Below are 9,517 nucleotides of genomic sequence, written 5' to 3' on the forward strand. Positions count from 1 at the left end.
TGGTGACCCGAGTGAAGCAGAAGCAACAGCACTAAAGCTATATGATCAGAGTATAGTTTATAATACTCATAATAAAGCTATATGATCAGAGTATAGTTTATAATACTCATAATAAAGCTATATGATCAGAGTATAGTTTATAATACTCATAATAAAGCTATATGATCAGAGTATAGTTTATAATACTCATAATAAAGCTATATGATCAGAGTATAGTTTATAATACTCATAATAAAGCTATATGATCAGAGTATAGTTTATAATACTCATAATAAAGCTATATGATCAGAGTATAGTTTACACAGGAATCTTAGAACATGGCTGACATAATTCAGACCTAACCGGAGGTCATCATACTGGAGGGAGGGAGGGAGGGAGGGAGGGAGGGGTAGAGAGGGAAATAGAGAGAGAGAGAGAAAGCGATTCACTCCCCTACAGACAGACAGACATTTTGCTGTGCCCCTCAAAACTATGCTTGAGAAAAAAGAATCTGGAAAATATGTGCACACACACAATGTGGGAAGGAACTATGCCTCATTGTCCAACATGCATAACACATAGGAAAGGAACGCAGAGTAGAACACACACATACACACAGCCTTGAATGGGTCATCTCTCTAGATTGGGGTGACATGGTGGATCTCTCTCTCTCTCTCTCTCTCTCTCTCTCTCTCTCTCTCTCTCTCTCTCTCTCTCTCTCTCTCTCTCTCTCTCTCTCTCTCTCTCTCTCTCTCTCTCTCTCTCTCTCTCTCTCTCTCTCTCTCTCTCTCTCTCTCTCTCTCTCTCTCTCTCTCTCCCTCCATAGGTTACTATGGGAGTTTCGAATGCCAAGCATTCCACAAATATTTGAGCGGCCATGCGGTCTCTGCGTGGCTTTGTGTCAGATTTGGAATAGTTGCTATCTCTAGGGCAATGATATGAAGTAGTCTGTTCAAACAAGATCATCAGCCCAAAGTCTCACGCTAAGACGATTTACCGTGTCGTTGGGACAATTGGTACACTCGGTTCACCCTTCAACACTGACTGTGTTTGACTTTAATTCCCAGTGGCTAACACACTAGCCCAGCTGCTACGTGTGTGGCTGGCCGTGTGCGTGTGTGTTTGTGTGCGTGTGTGTTTGTGTGCGTGCAGTGTTTGGGAGGGGGGGGGAGGGGGTGGATTATAGAGGCCTGTACACTCTGTACTCTCCATCTCTGCTATCTCAATCTCTCTTTCCTGCCCAATCCCATCAATTCATCCATTCACTGTGCTGGTGGTGCTGGTGTCTAGCGCCGGTTCACTCACTGTCACTGCGGACGCCCAAACTCTAAACGTGTGGATAAGAACGGCGGGCGCCCACCGCAGCAGAACCACGGCTCACCGACTGACCGACTGCCCCTCGTGTTTCAAAGCAGCTCATTTCAAAGAAATGTGTCATTTTAATAACGCGAAACAGCGACGCTTCACTGTCCCACTGGATGGCTGCGGGCTGTCGGTGAGCTGCTGGCTCAGCGCTCATCACTTCCACATTGTCGTCTCCATGTGCGCATGCAGAGAGAGCAGCGCCAAATGAAGGGAGACCGGTCACACTACAACCTTTCTGCTGCTTGTCACATTTACATCACATTTACATTGAAGGCGTTTAGCAGACACTTTTATCCAAAGCGACTGACAAAAAGTACATTTAGTCAGAAGAAAGAAACAACAATACAGCGCTGTCGGTACAGTAAGGATGTTCATAGAACCAAGTGCCTGCCAAGCGCTAACCACCGCTAGGTTAACCCATTCCCCGTGTACAACCAGATATCTAGGACAAGATGCTACACGACGCAAGAGGAAAAGTCACACGGTTGTCGTTGTGCAGGCCTGTTGGAGCAGAAAGGCCTGTCTGTTAATCAGGGGCTCCACAGCACTGGGAGCGTTAATAACTACCTGAGAGCGCTTGTGAACAGCTCCTGATTGTAAATGAATGCATGGCCTGTTCTCCTCACACGGGGCCAGCTGAGAAAGGTACCACACACACAGACGCCACACATGAGCATCGCATTAGCAGTCAATGATCGACCGGAGAACGGAGATAAAAACATAACGAACCACAGTCACCGTGACTACAGAACCAGAGATGTTTACGTCTAGCTGTTGAGCAGGACGACGTCCCGGCTTCAACCACCTCGTTCTGATGACCACGAGTCACGCAAAGCCACGTTATTAATAACACGCTATTATTACGCCTGAACTTAGTCCACGTAGAAAAATATTTAGATTTCTTTGTCTGCACACCCGCATGCATTAAAGACCAACACTCTGGACTGAAGTTTGAGTTGTGATTTTAGGTTCCAAACCATGCTAGTCCTCGCTGTAGATCAAACCCCCCTCTGCCTGCCCTTGGGCCCTGTGCTCCATGACAACGGGTGAAGGTGAAGGGGTGAGGCCTCTCTCTGGGCCCTGGTGAAGGGGTGAGTCAGGGCTCTCTCTGGGCCCTGGTGAAGGGGTGAGTCAGGCTCGCTAACGGATCGGGTATCCACTTGATTTATTGAACCCACGCCGGGTAGATGCATTATTCATGGTGTCCGGACAGCCACCCATAACACAGTAATCGCTTGTTGTCTGACCGGCCTGACCTCTCTGAGCCCTGACCCCTAATTTGTGTGTAGTCAAAGAATATGGCAAATCAAAACCAGCTAGAAGACATGGATTTATAATATTTAAGACAAAGACAAGAGCCTAAAGGATGTGGCTGGTTTGCTCCAACACACAAGGTGAACTGTTGACATGACGTAGAGATGTAAATCAGCCATGACTTCTGTTCACTCCAGCCCCTCTCTCGTGCACGCTGGCTCCAGAACTGGGCGGTAGAGCCGCTGACATCCGCTCTATTCCAAACAACCCAAACTTAGTGATTAGTTTGTCTGTGGGCCCTATCGACCAACTATCTAACCAGGGCAGTTCGTACACAACAACCATAAAGTTCTGGAAGCTTCTAAACCCTGGTCTGGATTACAGCGGATGTCAATGACTAACAAACGGCCTACTTCGGGAACGCGTGTAAACCAAGAGACAATTCACTGCTCATTTACATCTGACTGACTGACTGACATTTCAGCAACCCCGCAAAATCCTTTAACAAGTCTGTGCAATGTAGCATGACTGACAGGGGAACCCAACCCCAAGAGGCGTTCCAACTCGATTCAGCATTCAAGGGCCAATCCACTTCAGCTCAGAGCCATTCCTGCTCTTTAAGTCTGCTGCCTATGCTTTTACTGCCTTTAATCAACACCAATTAATGCCTGAGCTGGGCTGTAACTCAACAGCAGACTCCTAGCCTTGCATCCTATGGATTCCTGCGTCTTGCGGAGAGTCTATCCGCCCATCAGTAATGAAACTGAGGTTGTGGTTCAATACGTCCCATTATAAGTGCAGGTCATACTGTGTGACCGTAGCCGTTTCTCCCTCATTAACCCAAATATGGTTGGATTCTGGTGTTCAGAAACGCTCCAGATTATGTTTATCTTGTAGAACGGTCCATCTCCTTCTCGCCCAGATCTGCATGAAGTACTAAGAGCTCCTCCAGAAAGATTCAATCTAATCTCTGATCGAAGCGGTCCTGTCCCAGGTTATAGATATGTTTAATAATTGATTGCCTTGGGCAATCCAATATACTATTATTCTTTCTCTAAAAGAACAATGTCAAAATGAGTCCTCCTGGAATTGAACTTCAACCCAGCCTAACTCTTTGGCCAATGTAAAGACAGGACCGGAGAGGAGGAGCCAGTGGGCTAAAGGGGCTACTGGCTGTGGTGCACTGGCCTGTCCTTGACCTTCCACCAACATCCATGAGTTAAGGGCCGTCTCCTCTAATTCCACAGCCACGTCCTCCTCCCTCCCCATCTCTCTCCCCTCGTCTGGGCCTCCATCCGTCTGTCCTACCTGGACCACTTGTCCTCCGTAACCTGTCTCCTCTAGTCTTCTCATCAGGATGACTTCATTAATCCCTCTTGTTATTCTGGGACTCATTTAGAATTGGAAATGTTGACATTGTTGCCTGATACGTTTTAGTTTGAGAGACATTGAATTCAGTATGAACTCAATAATTGTCTGCAAAAAGTCAGCCCATGGCAGCTTGAGGCAAACTTGTTCACTTCATTATTGAGGTTTGTTTGGTTTTAGTCGATTCCTGTTGGAGAACAGCGATCATCATTTCAGTTTCACTGGGTACTGGAATAGACGCTGCAGCCAAGATTAGAGAGCGGAAATGAGCAGAAGAGAGCAAGATTGTGAAACAAACAGCTCCATCCCTCCCTGCTCCCTTCCTCCATCCCCATGAAGATGACAAAGCTGTCTGACCGACTGGACTCCCCAAACCCGATCAGGGAAAGAGATGCCCTGATTGGTCAGAACTCAAATCCAAAAGACGCGTCTTTTAGATTGAAGATGAACTTGTTGGACTCAGCACCAGCTGAAGGATGGCTCTGGAGTTTCTAACAGATACTCTCAGATTATAGCCAGGGATGCAAAGAGGTAATTACCTTGAAGTATGTTTGCATCTGCCTGAAAACTATTTCCGACAGGCATTACTGGGCTTAAACAACACTTTTAGGTTTGCAACAATTGATTCATCGTTAGCAATGGTTATTTTTCCTATTTCCTGTCTCTAACAATCTAACTAACTAACTTCCTCGTCTCATCTAGTCAAAAGGTTACACTGATAGTTTATAGTTCCATATATCATAAAATCATCAGGAATCTCCTGCCTGGCATCTCAAACCTTTGTTTTGTCGGATTGAACAGGCCGACCCACAGACGACTTCACCCGCAATCACAACCCCGGGAATCGCCTGATTTGAAATTGAATCAGCAGATTGTGCAGAAAGGTGAGGATTAACCGACTGGCTGCCTGGCTGACTGGCTGCCTGGCTGACTGACTGGTGTGATCATACAGCTGCAGTAAATAAAACACCTCAATGACTGGTTCTTAATGCTGGAGAGGTATCACCCAACAGAGCCGTAGAGCGTACAATAACATCTCAGTATCGATGCTGTCAGGGTCATCATATTATCACTATGACAGATTCCCTTTTTTCTTTGAAGTGTGAACTTCAGAACTCTCTTCTGCTTAGTTTCACCTGCGGCAGCCCAGGGGAAGTGATTGAACAGTGACTAAGATTCAAAGACTCCGATTACAGAGCCTTGGCACTGTTTAGGCTACCCACTCTGAGCCAAAAGTATGCCATATTTATAATATTTCTCACATGATAAATATAATTTGCCATCTCATCAACACTGCATTAATTAATCACTGAATTCAGTTTAGTGGAAGAGGGAAGAGGTTGGCTTTCTCATTCCTGAATCCCACCTGAAGGCTTAACCTGGTCTCATGGGCAGATCTACGGTCCTATGACGGACCAAACTTTTGGGCTGTGATTTGATTGGTTCAGTAATGATTAATGAATGAAGTAATTATTCAGGGTGCCAAGATAGGAGCCACCTCTGAGTCGCAGACCAGTAATCTGAGGGGCGGGCGAGGGTTTTCAGAGTGAGTGAGTGAGTGAGTGAGTGAGTGAGTGAGTGAGAGAGAGAGAGAGAGAGCTCAGCTTCAGGTTCCTCTTTCCATTTCACTCAACTACAGCTAAAATGTCTGTTTTGCTCATAAATAATTCAACATAATGCACCATTTCTCGCTAGTGGATAAGCAAACACATGGATTCATACTCACATAAAGTACAGATCTGTTATATATATATATATATATATATATATATATATATTCAAGCTTCATCACAACAGTATGAAAAATGTGGTTTATATTACCCGTATAGTCATCACTGTGTGATTATTAAATACATCCAAACAGAGACATGATGGAGACCTTTCTCTTCATCCCAGATATGAATCACGAGTTCCCATAAAGGACATAGTTATTTGTTGTTAACGATCACACATTAACATTAACCAGAACTATGACCGCAACAGCCATCACCATCACCAAAGGCCACAGAGGTCTCTACCTGCCCACAGCTCACCTCACTGTGAATAATTGACCCAGCGTATCTTTATTGGCCGGGCCAAGTGACTCAAGCAAACGCCCTCGGTGTGACCGGGGCCGGACCACCAGGGCTCTGTGACTGGGGCAGGACCGCCGATACGGAGACCATCAAGTTTGCTTGAAGAACTTTGCGCCTGCTGCTGCTGCGTTGTGACGCCTCCGCCGCCGCCCCGCGCAAAGCAACACCGCCCCGCCGCCGCCCCTCCAGCCGGGCGGTGCAAAGCCGCGCCAAGCCACCGCCCCGCCGCCCCACCTCCAGGCGGGCGGTGCAAAGCCACACCGAGCAACCCCGCCGCCCAGCCGCCGCCCCGCCGCCGCCGCCGCCGCCGCCCCGCTTCCAGCCGGACGGCGCAGATCCGCGCCGCGCCGCCCTGCGCGCAGCCCCGCGCGGCGTGCTGGGATCACTCATCCAAAATCACCGACACTTCACTGTCTCAAAGTACCCCCAAAACACTGAGGAACGCGGCACAAACTGCGACCTACGTACGTCCCCGGGCCTTGTGGGGCCACCGGGGCGTTTTATTCAAGGTTGACTCACCGTTAGTCGACTGTTTTAGACAGTTTGTCGGGAGTCTCCGCGCGTCGCTGTCACCACACTGATCCGCCCACCGCACTTCAGTGACCGCGGCGCGCGGCTCCACCCACGCGCCGTATGGTCCAACCAGAGCGCTCGCGATGGGACGGATGTCGGCCTCGTCCAACCGTAACGGAGTTTCTATCTGAGTGACGGGATCTCGCGCCCAATCACCGCTCCCCGATTGAAAAGAGGCCCCGGCCCTGGCAGCTGCAGCGTGTTCCACCAGAGCCACCGTCGTCACGGCTACAGGTTTGACGGACACGCCGCCCGCCCAATGACGAGGTCCGGCTCCTTGTACGGGACGACGCGCGTCCAATGGCCGGAGGGAACGACCCGGGCCTGGACCCGGGCCTGGACCCGGGCCTGGACCCGGGCCTGGACCCGGGCCTGGACCCGGGCCTGGACCCGGGCCTGGACCCGGGCCTGGACCCGGGCCTGGACCCGGGCCTGGACCCGGGCCCTGTCCCGTGTCATGAGGGATGAGGGAACATTTTTTTCTGAAAGAAAACCAACAAAGGAGACGTAATTATAAATTTATAATATATAATATATATTATAAATATATAATTGTTCTTATCATGTCCCGAACAGCCTGTTCATTTTGAATTCGTTACCCGCATATTTTATATGCATTGCATTGCCATTAGTTTCACCAACGTAACATTGTACTTATTCTTTATATATATATATATATATATATGCTATAAAACAGTTTATCCTAATTTCTTCAGAATTCAAAAAAACTATCATCGAGCACAGGATTTGAATTCATCGAGAGGTTGTTTTCTGGTGAACAGCGCTATCTGGTGGCCGGACTGTAGCGGTTCAGTCTGAAGCTGCAGTGACGCACAAAATAATAAAACTACGTTTGTACTTTTTACACCCCTGCGTATATAGGCCTATGACAAAAGTTTGGAAGGCTACAATTATTAAATTAAACCCCTCTTATATCCTTAATAAAGCATTAATTTTCATTATTATTATTATTGTTATTATTATTATTATTATTAGGGACTACAGATGAAAATTAGCTTTTTTGCTAACTCTGGCACATTTACATTCTGAGTGTAAACAAAAAATGTAAATTGTTTTTCTTTTAAATAACCAAATAAATACAATTATAATAGTCATACAAAATAGAAGAAGCACTGATATCCGATAAAAGGAGGTGTGCCTTAGGGATAATATATGATAACATATCATAGATGATATGATATGTTATTGATTAGGGGTCACTGGGTGACATGATATTGAAGCTATTGAAAGAAATATGAAATTAAATATTCATATAAAGTAGAAGCACCAAAATGAAATAAAAGGAGGTGTGTCTTAGTGTAATCCTAATATACGGTTAGGCGTTAGTGGGTCACTTGACATGGCAGCTATTGATAAAATCTGCAATTATTATTTATTCAAATATTTATTTAAAATAAATTAAGTAAACATCAGCGATCAAAATAGGTTTACTAGGTGAGACCAAAGTAAAATCAATGTATTATATTTTCTTAATGATATGAGAAAGTCAGCACGATGGTTATCTAAAATAACAAACAAACAAAATGTTGGCACATATAGCATGTGATTTAACATGCAACATCTCCAGTGTTGCATGTTGGGACCTAGACCAACACAGCTTTGTTCTTTGTTTTGAAATGTATTCAGCAAACAACATCACAATGAAGCCAAACTCCCAGATATTGCTTTCAAAGAGGTTTATTGAAATAAATATTTGGAAATGATATAAAGGTAAAATTCATAATTAGACAATCGGAATTCACACACCCATATATTGCTTTGAAAGAGGTTTATTGAAATAAATATTTGGAAATTCTATAAAGTTCAAATTGATAATGCCATTAGACACAACCCCTCATCCCTCTTCAACATGTGATGAGTGATGCATCATCTTCTCCTAAGGCTCACTGGCCTGGCCTATTCACCCCTCCATCACAGCTGGGATGATGGGGTGAGGAAGTGGGGGACCTGCTCACCCCTCCATCACAGCTGGGATGATGGGGTGAGCAGGTGGGGAACGCTCTACCACAAGGGTACAGTAATCAACCATCATTATTAGTTACTGCAGTAATGTGCGTTAACTAACAATCTACTAACAATTAACTGATAGTTATTGCAGTAAAATGCGTTACACTTAATTCACAGTAAACTAATGGGCTAATAATATTTTACTAATGGTGTTCATGTTAACCCAGGCATGACTTTATACATTAGTTAATAGGGTTGAGGTTAACCCTACAACTAACCCCCCAAGGGGTTAACCCTATACCCTAATCCTTTGTTAACATGAACACCATTAGCTTAGTTAATATGAAAACCATAAGTATACATTAACACAATTATTAAATTATAACTAGAGCATTCGTTTACTGTTCAATAACTGTTAGTTAATGCTTATTACTCAATGTTAATTGATGGTTAATTACTGTACCCTTAAAGTTTTACCCATAGGGATACAGCTCTTGAAATTAATGCTTGTCACTGTCATGACTTCAGTGCCTAACTTAACTTAATCAGCTCCACCTTTTCCGCTCCTTGTGGTACACATCTCTGATAAAGGCCTATTAAGTTCAATTAAAAAACTTTGATTAATCCACATCTGAACAGACAGTGTTTACACACCTCCTCCAATCCCAAAAGAAAGAAAATAACAAACGTAGGTTTGGTGGGTAAGTGAAAATCAGGGTTTTTTAAACACCTGTTATGTGCTTCAGGTATTAACACGGTATGTTTTCAAATAGGCCAGATGTTGTCATCCCAAACCACACTCCCAGATGTTTGGAGAATGGCACAGCGGGCAGTGAGTGTAGCCCATACTACCTGGGCATTGGACGAGGAAAAGGGATCACACATATGTCAAATGCTCTCGTATCTAGGTACCAAGCAAAGCCTACACAGCCTAA

At 45.3% G+C, this 9,517-nt stretch overlaps 1 protein-coding gene across 1 annotated transcript in view; it reads right to left on the reverse strand.

Annotated features, from left to right (window-relative positions):
• Nucleotides 1–6,636, reverse strand: part of LOC311366715 (uncharacterized protein) — a gene marked incomplete at its 3' end in the record, with an annotated part of 65,144 nt that extends 58,508 nt beyond the window's left edge. The window contains 1 exon segment of the mRNA XM_084485512.1: nt 6,561–6,636.
• Nucleotides 6,637–9,517: the final 2,881 nt, after the last annotated feature.

Source organism: Micromesistius poutassou, assembly GCF_964030765.1.
Source record: "Micromesistius poutassou genome assembly, chromosome: 21".
In the NCBI taxonomy this organism is placed as follows: Eukaryota; Metazoa; Chordata; class Actinopteri; order Gadiformes; family Gadidae; genus Micromesistius; species Micromesistius poutassou.